We start from the raw sequence: 20,065 nt of genomic DNA, 5'->3' as shown, positions 1-20,065 counted from the left end.
CAGGCAGTCAGCACTCAGATCGCCCCTGTTTCTTTGTTCTTTTTTTTCTCGAATATGCACGACTATGCATATCATATATTAAAGAAGAAGGGCCAAAGAAAAGCCTCCACCATTAGGTACATGAATTACAAATAATTCACTCCTCACGCCTAGCCCACCTCGCTAACCTACGAAGGAAGGGTGTAACATCCCCTTTTAGTAGGCCAGCCGACATCCACACTCGACCCTCTAGTCTAATTCTATCCAGAAGCACCTCACAAGACGGCCTCGCACCGTCAAAGACAATTGCATTCCTATGCTTCCAAAGCTCCCACAGTGTCCGCCCAAGAATGGTTCGCAAATCCTTGGTATCGGCTTTGTTGGCCCCAGATTTGTGACATAACCATGACGTAAGGGAGTCGTGCTCTGAAGGCACCCACTCCGGCTTTCCCAAGGCCTGACAAATCTCCGCCCATACCACCCTGGCAAAAACACAAGTAAGCAAGATGTGTTGATCGACTCCTCCTCCTGGTCACAAAAGGGGCAAACATCCTGGTGCGGTAGCCCACGCCTTGCCAGGCGATCCGATGTCCAACACCTGTTTCTCAGGGCCAGCCAGACGAAGAACTTGCATTGTGAGGGCGCTCTCGATTTCCAAATGAGATCCGCCGCTGGTGCCACTTCCCTTGCCCAAAATTTCGCCGCATAGGCCGACCGAACCGAAAACTTCCCAGAGTCCTCCCAAGACCAGGAGAATTCATCTTGCACTCCTGCCGTAGGCTCCCAAGTGACCACTTCATTCCAAAGCGAGAGGAACTCCTGCAAAGCCTCCAAAGCTATGTTCGGACCCACATCTTGGGCCCAAGCACCATCCGCCATGGCCTCACCAACCGTCCGCATGGAGCGAACCCTCACCGGGATCATGCTATATATCAAAGGAGCGATGTCCTGGGCCCTTCGGCCATTCAACTAGCGATCTTCCCAGAACAATGCTAACTGGCCATCCCCTGCGGTACATCGCGTAGCAACTTTGAAGAGAAGCATGGATTCTTTGGGGACCTTGATGGTAAACTCCTTCCAGGGCCTGGAATTGTCCGTCCGCTTAAGCCATGGCCACCGTGATTGCATTGCTACATTTAGCCAGCGCAGATTGGGTAGGCCAAGACCACCGGCCCACTTTGGGGTGCACACTGACTCCCACGCAATCGCGCAGTTTCCACCATTCGCCTCCATCCTTTTGCACCACAAAAAGCCCCTACAGATTTTGTTCATAGCTGTGATTGTCTTCATGGGGAGATCCAAGGCCATCATCGCATGCAGAGGCATGGCGCAGAGCACTGATTGCACCAGGGTCAGTCTCCCACTCTTCGGCATCAAGCTCGCTTTCCACTTGAGCAGCTTGTTGGCCATCTGGTCCACGAGGTATTGCAGTTGGGCCGGGGTTTGCTTCCGAAGTGACAAGGGTAGCCCAAGGTATTTGATAGGAAACGATCCCAAAGGGCATCCTAGCATCATGCATACCATATTCATTTCCTCCTCAGTGCATCTAATCGGCAGAGCAGCAGATTTGAGCATGTTTATCCGTAATCCTGACGCTTCCCCAAAGACTTCAAAGATGCACTTGCAAACGGCGAGATCCAACGGCAAGGGCTTCACGAAAAGTGCCACATCGTCTGCAAAGATGGACAGTCTCTTCGTCATACCCGTCTGCGCTAGAGGCGCAAGAATTCGCCTGTCCACGGCAAGCTCAACCAGACGCTGCAGGGGCTCCATCATTAGAATGAATAACATGGGCGAGATGGGATCGCCTTGCCGCAAACCCTTGCAGTTGAAAATTGTATCGCCGGGTTCCCCATTGACCATGATCTTGGTAGAAGATGTAGCAAGGATGCCACAGATCCATGATCGCCACCGCGGCCCGAAGCCCAAGTGTTGCATGATCTCAAGAAGGAAAGACCAGCTCACCGAATCAAAGGCCTTAGAAATATCAAGTTTCAGCAGGACCGAAGGGCTTCTTAGCGCATTGAGACGCCGCGCCGTGCACTGCACTAACATAAAGTTGTCGTGCAAGGATCTTCCTTTCACAAAAGCACTTTGATGGTTGCCAACCAGTCTTGGTAGATCCACCACAAGCCTACATGCCAGAACTTTCTCAAAGATTTTTATGGCCCCATGCACTAGGCTGATAGGTCTAAAGTCACTAACATCTAATGCTCCTTCCTTCTTCGGTAGCAATGTGACAAGAATATTGTTGATAGCCGACATGCCCCTTACATCTCCGTTGTAGAAGCAACACAAGGCTGCCATGAAGTCAGCCTTAATGATGCTCCAACAAGTAGCATAAAATCTGCCTGTGAATCCATCCGGCCCCGGGGCTTTGTCCGGAGGCATAGCCTTGATTACTCCTTCCACTTCTTCCAAGGTGAACGGCTGTTCTAGGTGCGATAGGTCAAGCGTTGGCAGGTTTAGGGCAGCCAAATTGATGGTGTGTTCCCTCGGAGTCAACGAACCGAAAGCCGCATCGTAATAAGCATCCACTGCCGAAGCCACCTCCTCCTGCCCTGTGTAGATTTGGCCATTATACCGAACGGACCTAATGAAGTTCTTACGCTGCCTGTGGCTAGCTTGCTGGTGGAAAAGCCTTGTATTACCATCCCCTTCTCGGAGCTGCAGGAGCCGAGACCTCTGCCTAGCAATAGTTCTCTCAAGAGAACATAAACCTAGCAGCTTCTTCTTCAAACAGCCCCTCAACTTTATTTCACCCTCCGATAGGGTTCTCGAATCCATAGCAATATCTAGTCGCTTGATCACCTCCATAGCAATGGCTATTTGAAGCTTAACATTACCTATCCACCGATCACTCCACCTTTGTAAGCTCACGGCCGTCGCTCTGAGCTTGTTTTGCAGCGTTAGATATGCATTGGATGCAGCCGGGGTAGAAGCCCACGCCATATTGACCACCTCCATAAAGCCCTCAGCCTTGCACCAGAAGGCCTCGAAGCGAAATCTCTTTCTCGTAGTGATGTCCACATTTAGGTCAAGCATCAACGGACAGTGGTCAGAGACCGCTGTACCAAGCGCCGAGAGAAAACAAGTGGGGTACACCTCATCCCATTCATTGGACACAAAAATATGATCAATCTTCTCCAAGGTTGCATTCCTCCTTTCGTTAGACCACGTGTATCGTCTACCATTAAGGTAGAGCTCCTTAAGCTCGAGCCTGTTGAGTCGAGAGCGGAACCTCGCAAGCATCCGCCGATTAACTAGGGCGTTGCTCTTGTCTTCCTGCTTCGCAATGAGGTTGAAATCCCCCGCGATGAGACAGGGTACAGCGTGCAGGTCGTGGATGTCCACCAAGTCCTGTAAGAATTCCACTTTGTCACACTCCTCCTGCGGCCCGTAGACACAAGTGAGCCACCACGGATGTTCATCCTCCGGGCATTTTACGAGAGCCGTAGCCGTATGGTTAGTGAAGTGGGGGTTTGATAGTTGGGTGACCGAAGCATCCCAAGCTATTAGGATACCCCCACGCGTTCCAAGAGCCGGCAAGTAAAAGAACTTATCAAATTTATTTCCGAGGCACTGCCGTACAAAGATGTCCGAGACATGTTGCAATTTAGTTTCTTGAAGGCACACAATGGCCGGGCCAGCTGCGTTCACCACCTGAAGGACCGCGTTACGCCTAGCAGGTGCGTTGAGGCCCCTAACATTCCACACTATCACCTTGAGGGGATTGGTATTCATCGTCATAGACAAAGCCTACCATAGCCACCCAACCAACTCCTAGACATGGAGCGGCTCTACCGGTGCCTCCCAACCAAAGAGAGCCAGCACCGCCGCGATATGAGCGTCAGAGAGAGGCCGTGAGAACAGATCAACGTACATCCGGAGGGCCTCGTCCGAAATAACCTCTCCCTCATGCGCAAGGCATAACTTGCGGATCAGAACTTGCTGTGGTTTTGAGGCTCCGTTCTTAGAAATTCTTGCACTCCTTCTTGGGGTAGCATCAAGCATCCTCTTCTTCCTCGGGTTCTGCGCCTTTGCCGCTCCAACGCGCTCCGCTGGCAGCGGGAGCACCGGTGCAATGGACAGGCACATCTGCTCCCTGAGCTCATTCACACAGACGCGCAGGGCATCCCCTACCACAGGCGCTGGCGTACACGGCTCCGCACTCGGCTGCGCAGCAGCATCTACGTCGTCAGAATCTACATGCATGGCCCCATCATCACCAACAACCTGAATGGCATCCCCGCCAACCGAAAGCGCCTCCATATCCTGCGCGCCATTGGCATCTCCCGATCCCGGGTCCACCACCTCCTTCAGACCAGTCACAAGGTGCATGTCCGACCCCATGCCTGGAACGGCCTCATCACGTGGCATGCATGATGCATGGGTGCAACTCGCCTCTGATAGGCTAACCCGAAAAGTATCCCATGCCTCCACCAATTCGAACCCCATCCTGTCACTCAGGGACAGCTGGCAGACGGAGGTGTCCAGAGAATCATCCAACTCCTATTCCACCGAAAGCGACTGGGCCTGCTGCAGGATTACCCGAAATGTCCCAACTTGGACTGCCGCGCCCGGGGGCAGCGGATCCGAAGCGCACACTCCCTCGGGCCTCCCGTTTTGTCGCCATCGCGCCAGCTGCACCGAGGGTGGGGAGCCAATGGGCGTAGCGCTCACTGCCTGCCCCCCTGGGCCCAAGGCCCCATCAACCACACCCTGCGCAGCCACGACATCCGGGCCCACAGGTGAATCATTTGCCGGTCTTGCGATTGGCCGTCCTGCCAAGGGAGACAAGCCCGGGCCCCCAGCAGTATCCGAAAGGGTGCCAGTGACGGTAGCCACGCGGGTACCACTGTCCTCCTCCACGACCGGGGTCATAGCAGTTTGAATCCGCCTGCATCTTCCTGCTGGCGGCGCCGCCTGCACCGCCGTGGACGAGCCCACCGAACCCGGCGAGTCATCACCGTTTCCATCAGAGCCCGAGCCCGAAGCACCGCGCCCACCATTGCCCTGGGGCCCCCCACACGACTGCTTGCGCAAGGGATCATCATCGCCGGACGGCGGCGAAGGCGGCGGCGGTGGCGGTGGTTGCCGCCCACCAGAATCACCATCTTCCAGAGGATCTCCCAAGACGGAAATCTCAATGGGATACCAGAGAGCGCTCGATCTTCCACCCATTGGCGTACCTCGACCAGCCTCCTCCGACCAGAGAGTGCGCCTCGGCTCGTCAATAAATAGGAGGCGGCGGCGTGGGATTAGCCACGGCCTGTCCGTGCGCAGCCAGACGCGAAAGTCCGCCATGTCCAGCCGGCGAGCCGTACTGTCATCCACTCCAACGACGTAACCAAGCCCACGCAGAATCACACTCGCCGTGTGCTGACACCAGGCATGAGCCGGCACACCCCGCAGCGAGACCGGAACAAGGTAGGGTAGAGGGGCCGCTGTGGCTTGCGCCTGCCTGATCCATGGCCGGAGCGAGAGTTCAAACCAAGGGGAGAGAGCACGGCCTTCCCGCACCATCCGGTCCCGGACCGCACCCTCACGGCAGAGCACGAGAAAGTCCTCGGGGAAGAAGGCCCGAATGGACATGTCTTCAGGGCCGATGCCGAACGTCTCATGCAGCGCCACAGCAGCCGAAGCTAAGTCCACCTGCGGCCTTGTGCCGGTGACCGTGACCAGGACGGCCCTGGCAAGCTCCGCCTCCATCTGGCGAGTATCTTCGCCCGCTTCCAGGAAGCAAGCATCTACCATGTCGACACATCCAAGCACGGCCGCGATGGCCCGGCATCCACCACGCCAAACGGCACCAAGAACTCCGGTCCCGACGCAAGATCCCCGGGTGGCAGCCGTGACGCGGACGGCGCGCGCGGCGCGCGCACAATGTCACTCCACAGCCTGACAGCCCCAGAAGGCGGCGGACCGGGCGGTGGCGGCGGCAGAGGAGGGGGGGGGGAAAGCGAGCATCTTTGGGGCTCGGTGTTGGACGGTGACTGCAGCCGCAGCGCAGGCGGGGGGCGCGGCGGCTGCTCCACCGGAGAAGGGCTGCGAGGACGAGTGCACCCACGCGAGATGTGCCCCCGCCCACGGCAGCGCACGCAGAAGGGCGGATTGCTGCAGTCCGCCGAGATATGCCCATCACTGCCGCAATTGTAGCAGCAGCCGTACAACTCCGGCGGCAACCTGGAGGACGGCGGCGGCCGGGAAGCAGGGAGAACACGAGCCCTCCCAGAGCGGCGACGCCAGCGCAGGGGAGGGGGCCGGTCCTCCGCGGCTCTAGGGCGACGACGCACCTTAGTCAGCCAGCCCCCGCAAGCCAGGGGAGCAGGAGCAGGAGTGGCGGCGGCGCGCGACGGCCCAGCCCCGCCTCCCTGGACGAGCGGGCCAAAGGCCGTGCCCAGGACCTGCAGCACGACAATGGTGGACCGGAGAAGCGGCCGCGGGGCAGGAGCCGGCGGGGGAGGCGGCAGATCTGGGCGCGACGGGGACTGAGGCGCGGAGTCGGACTCCGAGGAGAGGGAGCCGGAGAGGGAGACCCTCGAGGCCATGGCGCAGCGGAGAGGTGGGCGCCGAATTTGGGGTGGAGAGCGGCGAGGCTGGTGGCCGCCGGCGCCGGAGTGGCGGCCGGCGCAAGGAGAGGGAGAGCGCTAGGGGAGAGCGCTAGGGGAGAGCGCGTCCGGTCCGCCTCCCTGTTTCTTCGTTCTGCCACCGCCCGCCGCCCGCCGCCGACGGAAATTTTGATCAGGCATGCCCATGCTCGATCTGGCTACTTGCTGCTGTAGTATTGATTCCAGTTGATCCAAGAATCGAGGAAGAAGGCGGTGGCGATCCAGAGACAACAGCTGCACAGGCGCGTGGCCGGCCGCACGGTTAGGATGAGCGGTGAAGAGGCAAGGGAGAAAGGTTAGTTTATTCCAAAGTCCAGTCATGTAGATTAAATCTGTGACTTCTAATTATGGATGTAGAATGTTAGAAAATACAAACAACCAAAACTAATTAGGAAATTTCAGTTTGTTCACATGCATGTGGTTGTGTGTATAGACAGGACCGGAGAGAGCCAGATAAGTTCATAATTTTTTCCAAGCCAATCGATTCAAGGTATCAGCCTTGCGAACATGATGCTAATACAAATATATAAACGATGTCGCAAGCTGGCAAAGACGATAACCTTAATCCTACTAAAGCTAATGCCCAAGTTGATCATGATGTTCCTATGCCAGAAGTTACAGAAAAAAATTACAATTATAATCATAGAGTGTGATCGAGACTCTATTAGACGTATTCAAATTTGGCAACACCCTTCTGGAAAGCAAGATGGTGTAGGTGTCTATATATTCGAAGGCCCCTATCAACTAATCTTGGAAGAGTATGAATTTACTAGAACATGTGCTGACTGTCATCAATTAAAATGAGGAACCAACGCAACACCACAAATCCCTTTTTTTTACGAGAAAACTTTTAATCTATTTATTTTGAATCATGGCAATACAATGAACACCGGAAATAATAAAAATTACATCCAGATCGGTAGACCACCTAGCGACGGCTACAAGCACTGAAGCGAGCCGAAGGCGTGCCGCCGTCATCGCCCCTTCCTTGCTGGAGCCGGGCAAAACTTGTTGTGGTAGACAGCCGGGAAGTCGTCGCGCTAAGGTCCCATAGGACCAGCGCAACAGAACAGTAACTGCCGCCGATGAAGAGTAGCGTAGATCAGAAGGATCCAACCTGAAGAAACACAAACGTATACGAACTACGACCAGATCGAGCAAATCCACCAAGGATAGATCCGTCGGAGACACACGCCCACCGATGATGCTAGACACACCACCGGAACGGGGACTAGGCGGGGAGAACCTTATTTCATCTTCAGAAAGCCGCCGCCGTCTCGTCTGAGCAGAACACAAACCCTAACAAAAGTTGAAGAAACATCTAAAAACGAAGCCCTCCTGCTGGCAAGGGTCAAGATCCACCGCGCCGCCATGGCCCTAAGGCCACCGGAGACGAGGCGGACCGGCGGCGGCGCCGGCGGGAGGCAAAGGAATCCGAAGCTTTTCTTGGGGAGGAGGTGTTGCTAACATAAGGCATTGTTTCTTCAACTATGCAACACCATAAATCCAATTGGAAATGTAGTCAGGAATGGAGCCAAAACTTTGGAGGCGGGGGGGGGGGGGGGGGGGGGGGGGAGGGGTTGAACTAGGAGCATTACGACTACAAAGATCAAAAGTCTCAGATATTTTTTCAGAACTGAACTTCTGCTAGTACATTTACTAGGATGTAATGGCGAAGAAAAGTGTCCCCTATTTTAGTTTGAAGACGTGTCTTGACAAGTTTCATAGTAGAAATGGCTTGCTCTTTTGTTGAGTTGACACCGAAAAGTTATCACTAACCTTAATGTAACATCCCAAAAATTGCATTTTGGTATGTTATGATATAGCTATGCATACTTAAATGTCATCTTGCGTTTGAGTGCCATTTGAATTTGGATTCCCATTTGAAGTTTTCTTTTGAATCCCTTTTCTTCAGTGAGTTAAGAGTTTTCCATGTTTTCTGATAATTACAAAATACATGAGTGAAAGAACACGACCCTTCAAAACTAGAGACAAATTTGGAAAAATATTTGAAAAAAATAGAAACAGAAAAATATTTGGAGACGATTTGAAAATCAAATTCCTATTTTTCTGAATTTTCAAAGAAAATATATTTAAAAAGTATTCAATTTTGCTATGAAAAATAGTTCATATTTTCTATGTTCTATTTCAAGATTTTTGATATAAATTTTGTATCCTACAAAGTTCATTTTCTTCTTCTTTCTTTCCATCGCTGTTTAAAACAACGCAAATAGCCCACGGGAGGCCCAGCCTCCCTCACGAGGTCGTCCTCAACCTCACGACTGGGCGTTCTAGATTGCCACCACACGCCATGGCTGCATTATCCCCGCGCCCCGGGGCCCCCTTTCCTTCCTACCCTCGCCGCACGTAGCTTCCTCCACGCCCCGCACCTTCTTTCCCCGCCTCCCTGCACCTTTATGGCCATCAAGGCCAAGATCTTCGCCCGCCGTAAATCCGATAATGGCCGGATTTTTCTCGCCTTGCCGCCGTGCCCTCGGCCCTTCCCGCCCCTATATAAAGCCCCCCAAGGTCCCTCTCATTCCCCTCAACGGATTTCCCCCTCGGGAGCCCCCTTTCCCCCACCCCACAGTCTGCAAGAACTCGCCGGAGTTCGCAATCTCTGGCGGCTTCTCCACTGCCGCCCGAGGCGGTGGATTGTTGTTGTTGTTGGCTTCGTTCTGGATCAACATCTGCATCAGTGCATTCTACTGCTGAATCAGCTGAGTGAGCTCCGGCGGGAAGCTGAATCCGGGGTCATGTTTCGGAGGCATCTGATGTTTTAGAGTGGTTGGAAAATAACACTAACCATGTGCATGCAACAATCATTAACACACCAGACATTCATTCATTCAACTCATCAAGGTTCAAACTCGGGATACAAGTCTTACGACAAATCGAAAACATCGTCCTAATCGATCAGCGAGAAAAATAAAGATAACATGGTGGTCATGACTAAGTGTCCATCCTCAGAACTCCATGTTGGCGCCTCCTCCATTGGTGCTCCCCTCGTAGTCCTCATTGTTTCTCATGAAGGGGCCATTGTCGCCATTTGGATAAAGGTCTTCTCCCATGTCCATCTTGTCTTCCATCGTGGTAATATAAGACTTCAAGTTCTTGATCCTCTCCAGAAGGTCCTTGACTTCCTCTTCTTGCTCATCATGGTCACATGCGCTTTATCCTCCAATTCCAGTTCATGGAACATCAACTTCCTGATCATCTTCATGCTTTTGCGCATCTGAACCTCCAAAGTCCTGATGTGAGCCTCCAAGTCTTGGACAAATGAGATGATGGAGTCGGCATTCCTGGTGCGCACTATCTCTCCATCTGCAATCCGGCGAGAGATCATGGTGAGGTCTGGTCCGAGGAGCTCAGCCTTGTACTCCTCTCGATGCGTCCAAGGGCACAGTGAACGGCCATGTTTCTCCCGAGGATCCAAGTGGGAGAGGTGATAGTAAGTCAATGGGCGCCGAGAAGCTTTCGAAGGTCCTCCCTGGTATGTGCACCTCAGTCCTATAACGAGGGTCCATCAGAAGTACCATGATAGGGGTCCCGGTGATAGAAGGCAGAGAAATCTTCAACTCCCTGATGATCTGAACCAGCTGCTTGCCGAAGGGCATCGTCTCGTCAGGCTGGCAAAACTCCGGTAGCAGGACTGGGGTGAACTCAGCGGCCATCTAAAAGGTTGAAATTGGAGAGAAGTCCGAAATGAATAGGGGAGAAAAACAGAAAAATAAAAACATAACAATAAAGTAATTTATTCATATAGCTTTCCGATCCTAGGGGTTACATTCTACGGTCAGCGTGTGCTCTGAATACCTTCTTTGTAGCGTCCCGACCCGAAAACGGTCAAGTCTATGTGTATGTACCATCCCAATATCATGCTGGCACACACAGTACATCAATGTATATATCAAAGTTCAGTCACACCCGCTTTATTACATCGAATCTTATAGTCTTTATTACAATGGAATAAATTCGGCCGAAGGCCAACTCATGAGATAAACTACTGCAGAAGACGTAGAAGATAGCGAGTCCATCCAACTCCAAGGGCATATCACCGAGCGTAGACCGTAGCCTCACTCCTGGTCAGAATAAACCTCTGCAGCCATGTAGGTCAGCATTTTGAATATGTCGGCAAGTCACAAAGAGGAAACCAAGAATAAAATGCTATCACTACATGCAATTTTGGTTGTGGGGCTCTAAGTTTAAGTTTTTTGCGAAAAGCAATTTTTTCCCTACAACAAAAGGACTTGATTGTAATTACTACAAAGTTATTGTTGTTAATGAGATGGTTCCGCCAACCAATGTCTCATACCCAAATCATTATTAACCCAACAATTAATTAATTATTTTGGTGTTGAGAGTTCTAGATAAATCCAATTCCAGAGGCTCATATGTCCGTAACCGGGGACACTGCTAATCGATTAGATTTCACTCTGCAGAGTCTTGTGCACTTTACCCACAGGAATCGTTCCCTCCTTTTATGTCCTCACACTGCCTGATGTTTAAGAACGGGACAAACGAAACATGGTCTTCCGTAGAGTTCCTCTGGGCCACTGCCGGTGCCCATCCATTTCCTACCATTCTTCTACATCTGCTGGCACCGTCCGTCCAGAGTCACAAGCCGACCAAGCCAGAGCCCATAGTGACTTGTGGCTGCACGAGTAAGCTTCCGGTCAAGGTATATCCATACGTCTCTTCGCGCCTGGGTGAAGCTTTCCGCAAGCTGTCATGGCGCTTCTCCATGCATCCCTGGGTCAACCACTGGGTGCTCCAGGGTGCCCTTCCATCCGTCCTCCACCCAGTAGTGAATTGAAGTCTGTTTTGAGATCTTGAAGTCTTGGGGCTGTAGCATCAACTTAACTCTCACAACTCCCATGTAATTCACTCAACCAACCCCGACTACTAAGCATAGCAAAATAACTACAACATTCCCGGGCATTGGTAACAAGGGGATTTGGGTTCAACCTATCACATGATACTACTCAAGGATAGAAATCAAAGTCATCTACTTGCATGCATGGTGGGGAGGATAACAACTAATGCAATAGAAATCATAGGTAATAAAATACGTGATCAAATGACCTGCCTTGGTGATGATCTTGAAACTCTAAAGACTCATAAAAACAAGCCTCGCACTCTGGGTAATCTATCAAAACAAACAAGACATACATAAGCATGCCATCATACAAAAATATAACAATATAACAGCAAGTAAAACTAATAATAAAACAATCAATGGAACACACGAAGAAAACCAAAAACAAAACCAAAGAAAAACACTAAAACTCAATGCAAAGTCTTACTACAAGTAAAACAAGCTACAAATAAATTTTCTGCCACTAATAACTTTTTAACAGAAACAAAATATTTTTTTACTAAATAACAGGAAAAATCAACAAAGAAATTCTATGCAAAAAGAATCATATTAAAATCATTTGTGAAACTCCTATAATGCTCGAAACTAGTTTTCAAGTAAGATAAAAGAAACAAAATACAAAAAATATTTTTTACTAAAAATAAAATACCTACTGATAACTTAACATAAACTAAACAGAAAATGTCAAAATTTCAAAAGAGACAAAAGAAAACAATTTAAAGCAACTAAAACTAAAAGAAATAGCACAAATCCTATAAAACACTAAAACAATATTTGTTTGCTAGAAAATGAATTTTAAAATAAAATAATAATAATTATAGAAGTGCTATTGGATGCACAACTAAATGCGTGTCCATTTGCAAAAAGAATCAAAGTAAAAGCTAAATTAAAACAGAAGATATTGCAAATCTAGTGTCTGAATGAATTTCATGCAAATTCAAATTTAGAAGTCTTCAAACATGTCAAACTTTGCATCTACAGAAACTTCATAAAATTCTAAGTCCAATGCAAAAGCAATCAAATTAAAATACTAACAATCCTAATTGATATGAATTTTCTGAAACAGAAACTAATTTTGTTTAAAAACAGAAACTAGAAGAAAACTAAGCCGTCGGACAGTGGGCTACGCGCCGCATTCTGACAGGCTAAAAGGGGGTGTACGACAACAGCTAACGGGCGGCCGGCCGAAGCCTAACAAAGCAATTGCACGCGGTTTAAATAAAAGAAAACCGGTCTACCGGTTCGATCTAAGCCGCAACTTAAACCGGTTCACTAAAATAACACCTAACCGTTAGATTAGATCTAATCCTACGTGTTTGTTCACGATCAGACGTCGGAGGGAGTTCCTGGGGCTCACAGTGGGGCGGTGATGCAGTTCGGTGATGTCAACGACAGCGGTGGCTTCGGGTCGACGAGGGAGGCGTCTCCGGTGGGTCCTAGCGATAGCGGCAAGCTCCAAACGAAGTAGCGGATGACAGCAGGGCTAATAGCGGTGACGGCGAGGGCTCGGGTGGCTAGGGCGTCGGCGACGAGCTAGCGCGTGGTAGCGGCAGAGCGTAGCGATTGCGGCGGCGGTGGTTCATTTGAGGAGGGAAAACAAGGGGGGGTCGAGTGCGGAGGGGGTGCCCTTTGTAGGGGTGCACTCGGACAAACTCGGGAGGCAGGGGATCCGCGGCGGGATCCGGACCGGAGAAGCTCCGGCGGGCGGGAAGGAAAGCGAGCATGAGTGAGCGGGATCGGCAGTGGGTCCTGCTGGTCAGCAAGAGTGAAGAGGGAGATAGGGGATCGGTGACCGATCCGGATCGGATCGGGTGCGGGGCTGTGGGCATGCGGAGGAGCTGGGCTGGCTGGAGCTGTGGGTCGCGCTGGTTCTTTCCTTTTTATAGAATTTTCCTATTTTGAATTTCTGATAGAAAGGAAAAAAGGAAATAGAGCAAAATAAAAATATTTTATATAGACAATACATATATCAAAATGATCAGAAAAATAAATCCTAAAACATACGCTATTTTTCAGAGGCAAAACAAGAACTTTATAAAAAAATCATTTTTTTTGAAAATTCCAGATGAACTCAAATTTGACTTTAATTTCTTTTGGCATTATTTTCTTCTGACTTTTGGGGTGTCATGTTACCTCCTCTCATACTTTTTGATCAAACTATTTTATCAGGGATTTGTGAAATAAAATTCAAATGCCATTTTGAATTGAAGTCAAAATTCAAATGGAAATCCAATTGCCTCTGAAATTTCAAATGCCACCACATTTCAATCAAAATGCAATAGATGCTTAGCTATAATTGTAAAACATTCCAAATTAAAAATTTGGGATGTGACATGCTCGCAAGTCGAATTTGTTCACCACCCTGGAGCAGAAGAGAATCAAGTATGTATCCAGACACACACACAAGGAAGACACATGTGAATTTCCTTACGGGGGTTGTTCAAGACGAAGTGCGAGTAGTACAAGATTTTCCCGATGTATTCCCGGAGGAATTGTCGGGCATGCCGCTAGACGAGAGATTGATTTTTTAGTTGAGTTATTACCACACACAAATACACAGAGACTTGACCTTTTTCGGCCGGGTCGCTACAGATATTTAAACTATTTTTTGACCAAGAAAAATAGTTATATCTGTAGCGACCTGACCTGAAAAGCTCAAGTCTCTATGTATCTGTGCTATCCCTGGATCGTCCTAGCACACACATTACATCAATGTATATATCAAAGTTCAATCACATGCTTTATTACATCGAAAATCTCATATCGAGTATTTATTACAATAATAATAAATTGGCTAAAGGCCAACTCATGAGATAAAACTACTGCAGAAAGGACGAAGGTCCATCTGACTCCAAGGGCAATACCGAGCATAGAACGTAGACCTTATTCCTCGTCAGAAAATACCTCTGCAACATGATGAGTTGCAGCCGTGTAGGTCAGCATTTTGAATATGACGGCAAAGTCAGAGAGAAAATAGATAAAAAATACTATCACTATGTGCAATGTGGCTGTGGTGGCTCTAAGTTTAAGTTTTCGCAGAAAAGCTATTTTTTCCTTACTCAAGAGGAATCAAATTAATTTCTATAAATTAATGTCATTAATGAGATGGTTCTGCCAACCAATTCTCATAACCCAAAGTTACAATTAAATCCAATTCTTTTATAGTAGCTGTGTCGAGAGTTCTCGGTAGTTCCAATTCTAGAGGCTCAAGTTATCCGTAACCGGGCACACGACTAATCGATTAGTTTAATACTCTGTAGAGTTTTGCGCACATTGCCCACAAGATTCGATCCCTCATTTTACCTCCTCGCACTTCCTGCTGTTTGAGAACAGGATGACTGAAACATGGTCTTTCAGAGAGTTTCCCCGAGCCACTGACATCTGCGTATCTTAATTTTTATGTTGGAGTGTGACACACAAGAAATTCGTGATATTTATAAATTTTTCAGTAAGGTGTAGAATGAAGAAAAAAAATCTAATGTGATTAAGATCTAATTAAGCGCTTCTCCAACATCTCCTTTTGACTTCCTTGTGATTGAACGATCGTTTGCTACACTTCTTAGCACGAAAACAATTGCAGCAAACAGAAGTCTTTTATTGACTTGTAGTAGTAACTCCATCTTGTGTCTTCGGCCCTTTGTAATATCCTAATTGATTCGCCCCTCTTCTCCTTTTGAATTCCTTGTGTTTGAACGATCATTTGCTACACTTCTTAGCACGAAAACAACTGCAGCAAACAGAAGTCTTTTATTGACTTGTAGTAGTAACTCCATCTTGTGTCGTCGAACCTTTGTAAATATCCTAATTGATTTACCCCTCTTCTCATGACAACCTCTACCAGTTAAATCTCTCTTGCATTTTTAATGGCTTTATATTCTAGTAGCTCATCATTGCATTTGGGAGATGCACTAACATTATTTATAATAAAATTTGCATGTTGGAAAAAATTGTGCACTTCATGTAGACTATTTGCAGTAACAACAAAAGCTTTTTGCAATTGATGAGTTAGACAATGAGCATAATATGCATAAGGGAACTTTTGGAGATTTAGAGCCTTTAGCCCATTCCACTCGCCTCTCATGTTGCTTGCTCCATCATAGCCTTGCCCTCTGATATCTCTCACATTCAACCCATTATTGACTAGGACACCAATGGGTTAAATGTGCAAGATATCCGAGGGCAAGTGTAAGGGCATATTTATCCCTAAGGTATTTTGGTGATTGATGACAATGCTTTTGCCGACTAATCGTGTGCCTTGAGTTTCTCATACGCTTCATCACTAGGCACAAGAAGGTTCGGTGCCCCTCAAAGACTATTGAAGACGACGTTTTTCTACGTTTCTTTTTGGTCGATTTGAGTCGTAGGAGAGCCATTCTACTAAGAGGGGGTCCGCGTCGGAAAGGTTCGGGTGGAATCATCACGTACACATTCCCTTCCTTGTCTCCACCTTTCCCTTGCACTTTGGAGCATCCTCCATTTATCCTCTATGCGATTGTCATGGCTGATGTTGCTGAGCTTGCGGTAGTACTGCTCCCTGGAGTGGTAGTACCGCAGGCACCTGCGGTAGTACCGTGCCACTACGCGGTAGTACCGCGGGAGCCCACGGTAGTACCGCTCCTCTGGAGTCGTAGTACCGTGGCTCCTAGGCCAAGTGCCGCTGCTTCACGGTAGTAGGGACGGATGTAATTTTTTACATCCGCGCCTCCACGGTAGTACCGCACGTCGTGCGCGGTAGTACTGCGGGAGCCCACGGTAGTACCACTCCTCTGGAGTCGTAGTACTGTGGCTCCCAGGCCAAGTGTCGCTGCCTCGCGGTAGTAGGGCCGGATGTAATTTTTTACATCCGCGCCTCCGCGGTAGTACCACACTACGTGCGCGGTAGTACCACGCGCGGCCTGTTTCAGCTGCCATGCGGTAGTACCGCTCCCCATCGGTAGTACCATGACGGATTGTTGCATCGTTTGTTTTCCAGCGAAAGTAGGCACATATGTATTTTTATTCATCCGCGTCCTTCCCAGGCTAGGACTTTCCTGCCTTGCGGTAGTACCGCAAGGGGGAGCGGTAGTACCGCGCTCGCGGAAGTACTGCTCTCAGTCAGGCATGTTAGTCTCTGCAGCTGCCGCGGTAGTACCGTGGTCCCTCACGGTAGTACCGCGTGGCCTTGCGGTAGTACCGCGTTTCTGGAGCGGTAGTACCACATGTCGCGGGCTGGATAAGTGGATAACGGTTGGATTTTATCCATAGCTATAAAAGGGGTGTCTCCTACCTCTAGTTGACCACCTCTTCCATCCCTAAGCTCCATTGTTGCTCCAAGCTCCATTTTCGCCCGATCTCTCTCCCTAGCCAATCAAACTTGTTGATTTGCTCAGGATTGGTTGATAAGGCCCCGATCTACACTTCCACCAAGAGAAATTTGATTTCCCCCACTAATCCCTAGCGGATCTTGTTACTCTTGGGTGTTTGAGCACCCTAGACGGTTGAGGTCACCTCGGAGCCATAGTCCATTGTGGTGAAGCTTCATGGTGTCGTTGGGAGCCTCCAATTAAGTTGTGGAGATTGCCCCAACCTTGTTTGTAAAGGTTCGGTCGCCCCCTTCAAGGGCACCAATAGTGGAATCATGGCATCTCGCATTGTGTGAGGGTGTGAGGAGAATACGGTGGCCCTAGTGGCTTCTTGGGGAGCATTATGCCTCCACACCGCTCTAACGGAGACGTACTTCCCCTCAAAAGGAAGGAACTTCGGTAACACATCCTCGTCTCCACCGACTCCACTCTTGGTTATCTCGCGCCTTTACTTTTGCAAGCATTACTTGTGTTACATCCCTTGCTTGCTTGTGCGCTTGTTGTTGTTGCATCATATAGGTGGTTCACCTAGTTGCATATCTAGACAACCTACTTTGATGCAAAGTTTAAGTTGGTAAAGAAAAGCTAAAAATTGTTAGTTGCCTATTCACCCCCCCTCTAGTCAACTATATTGATCCTTTCAATTGGTATCAGAGCCTCGTCTCTTTGTTAAGGACTTTGCCGTCCGAAGAGTATGGTTGACACCATAGACCATGGGGAGGAGGAGCACTCCGGTGTGAATCCGATCTCGTCTACGGGTGATGGGGAAACCACGGTGTCCCGTGAGGAATTCAATGTGGCCTTGGACACATTGAAAACCTCCATGACAACCACGGTTGAAAGCATGTTTAATAAATTCATAGAAGAACTTAAATTACCTACCTCGCCGTTGAAAGTGGGTGATCCCACTAACAAGGTGACAGATGCTAACTCTGACAAGGGGGAGCTAATAGTGAGAAGGGTCCTTCTACTAGTGGTAGAAATGGCACCGGCATCTTTGCCCATGTGGAACCTCCAACTTATGGAGGACCGATTCCCTCTACTCATTTAAATCATGCTGGTCCTCCTCCTAAGATTGTGAAAAATGAGGATTTTGATTCTTGGGTGTATCGCTTCAAGCGTCATTTAAATCATGTGAATACTAATCTTTGGAGAATCATTGAAGAAGGTTTCTATCCACATGACCGAAGCAACTTCGCCCTGAGAGAAGCAGTGGATAATCAATTCAATGAGAATGCTCTCTTCATCATCCAAGATGCAATCCTTCCAGAAGATCTCCCTCATCTTCGACCCCATGCCATGGCCAAAGACGCATGGCAATGCGTTGTGTCTCTCTATCGGGGAAGTGCTAGCATTCAACGCTCCAACTATGAAGTGGTGCAAGATGAAGCCGATGAGTTTGCAATGAAAGAAGATGAAGAACCTCGTGAGCTCTTTCGAAGAGTGGCCAAACTTGCGGTCTCACTCCGAGATCATGGGAGCAAGGACACAGATGACAATTGGATCAAGCACAAGTTCCTCAAGGCCATGATGCCTTACAACAAGGCCATGTCCTCCATCATTCGTCAAAGACCGGACTTCCACTCCATGACCTCAACTGAAGTGTTGGATGAGTTCGTTGCAATGAGCATCTTGGACAAGACCGCCGACAATGCGGTGCTCCTCTCTCAAAGGGCAAAGAAGCCCAACCTTGCCTTGAAGGCCAAGGTTATTGTGGAAGAAGAGGAAGAAGAGGAGGATGAGGAGAGCAACCCCGAAGATATGAAATATGATTATCATGAGCACATAGCTCTTGCTTCAAGACAATTTTGGAGCAAGAAGAATTGAAGGCCCAATTTCAACAAGACCAACTCAAGTGGCTTCAAGGGCAAGCAACGAGTAAGAACTTGTTACTACTGTGGCAATGTGAGCCATTTCATTGCGGACTGTCCGTACGAGAAGCGGGAAGACAATGGTGGCAAGCTCATCCGAAAAGACAAAGCCAAGTCCTTCCCCAACAAGAACAACTTCACCAAAAAGACTCCTACTCGAGGGTTGGTGGTTCAAGAAGAATACCGTGAGGATGACGATGATGATGAAGATAGTGAAGCGGTGGCCATGGCATCCGTTGCCATTGCCACAACTCCCCGGATGTCTCTCTTCGATTCACCCAACGAGAACATCACCGCCAAGTGCCTCATGGCCAAAGCCTCTAACAAGGTAACCCCCAACATCAAAACCACCATCATTACTAATCCCTCTTTGGCGGGTTGCATTGATGAACATGAGGGGTCTAATGAGGATGTGAATGAATTTGAGTCCTTTATGAGTAAGCTCAAGGGCAAATCAAAGAAGCATTTTGTTGCTCTCTTGAAACAACTTGGTGAAGCCAATGACATGATCGAGGCTCACAAAGAAACCATCTCTAAGATGGAAGGTCATAGTCGTGACTATGCCGATGAGATATCGGATCTCTCTAATGCTCTTGAGGAAGAGCGTGGGCATCGTTTGGCTCTTGAGGAGTCACACAACAATGAACATGCTAAGTTAAAGAAAGATCTTGATCATGCTCTTGTGGTGTCTCGGGTGCTAACTTCCGAGAAGGCTAAACTTGGGATTGATCATGCTAGACTCAAGGAGGAGTTTGACGTACTTGACAAGGCCCACAAGGTCTTGAAGGGTACTCATGCTAACCTCAAGGAGTCTCATGCTCAACTCCAAGTTAAGCTAACCAAGGAAAAGGCCACCTTTCCTCATATGGTATTAATTGATAATGCATATGCTACTAACCCGTGTTGTGAGCATGTGCATCTTGTGGAGGAGAATGCCAAGTTGAAGGATCAACTTGAGAAAGGCCTTGTGACATGCATTCAAGGTGAGAAGAACCTCAACGACCTTTTGAGCAATTAAAAGGAAGTTGTGGCCAAGAAGGGAATTGGGTTCGCACCCAAGTCCAAGAACAAGAAGAAGAATGACAAGACCAAACGACCTCCTCCTCTCAAGCAAACTTTTGTGAAAGAGGGAGAGGGTGCTCCTAAGGAGAAGAAGGAAAATGTGAAGGGTGTTGATGTCAAAAAGGGCAAAACCATCTCCTCCAACAAAGCCGACGACTTTAACCCTTCCTATGTGTTGTGCCGTGCTAGTGATGGGCATGTTTATGCTAAATTTGTTGGTTCTTCTTATGAGTACATTGAATGGTCTATTTGGATTCCTAAGACCCTTGTTGTTGGGTTTCGTAGTAATTTCAAAAAATTTCCTACGCACACGCAAGATCA

Source organism: Triticum aestivum, chromosome 5B, assembly GCF_018294505.1.
Source record: "Triticum aestivum cultivar Chinese Spring chromosome 5B, IWGSC CS RefSeq v2.1, whole genome shotgun sequence".
In the NCBI taxonomy this organism is placed as follows: Eukaryota; Viridiplantae; Streptophyta; class Magnoliopsida; order Poales; family Poaceae; genus Triticum; species Triticum aestivum.
Note: the sequence above shows the minus strand (reverse complement) of the source record.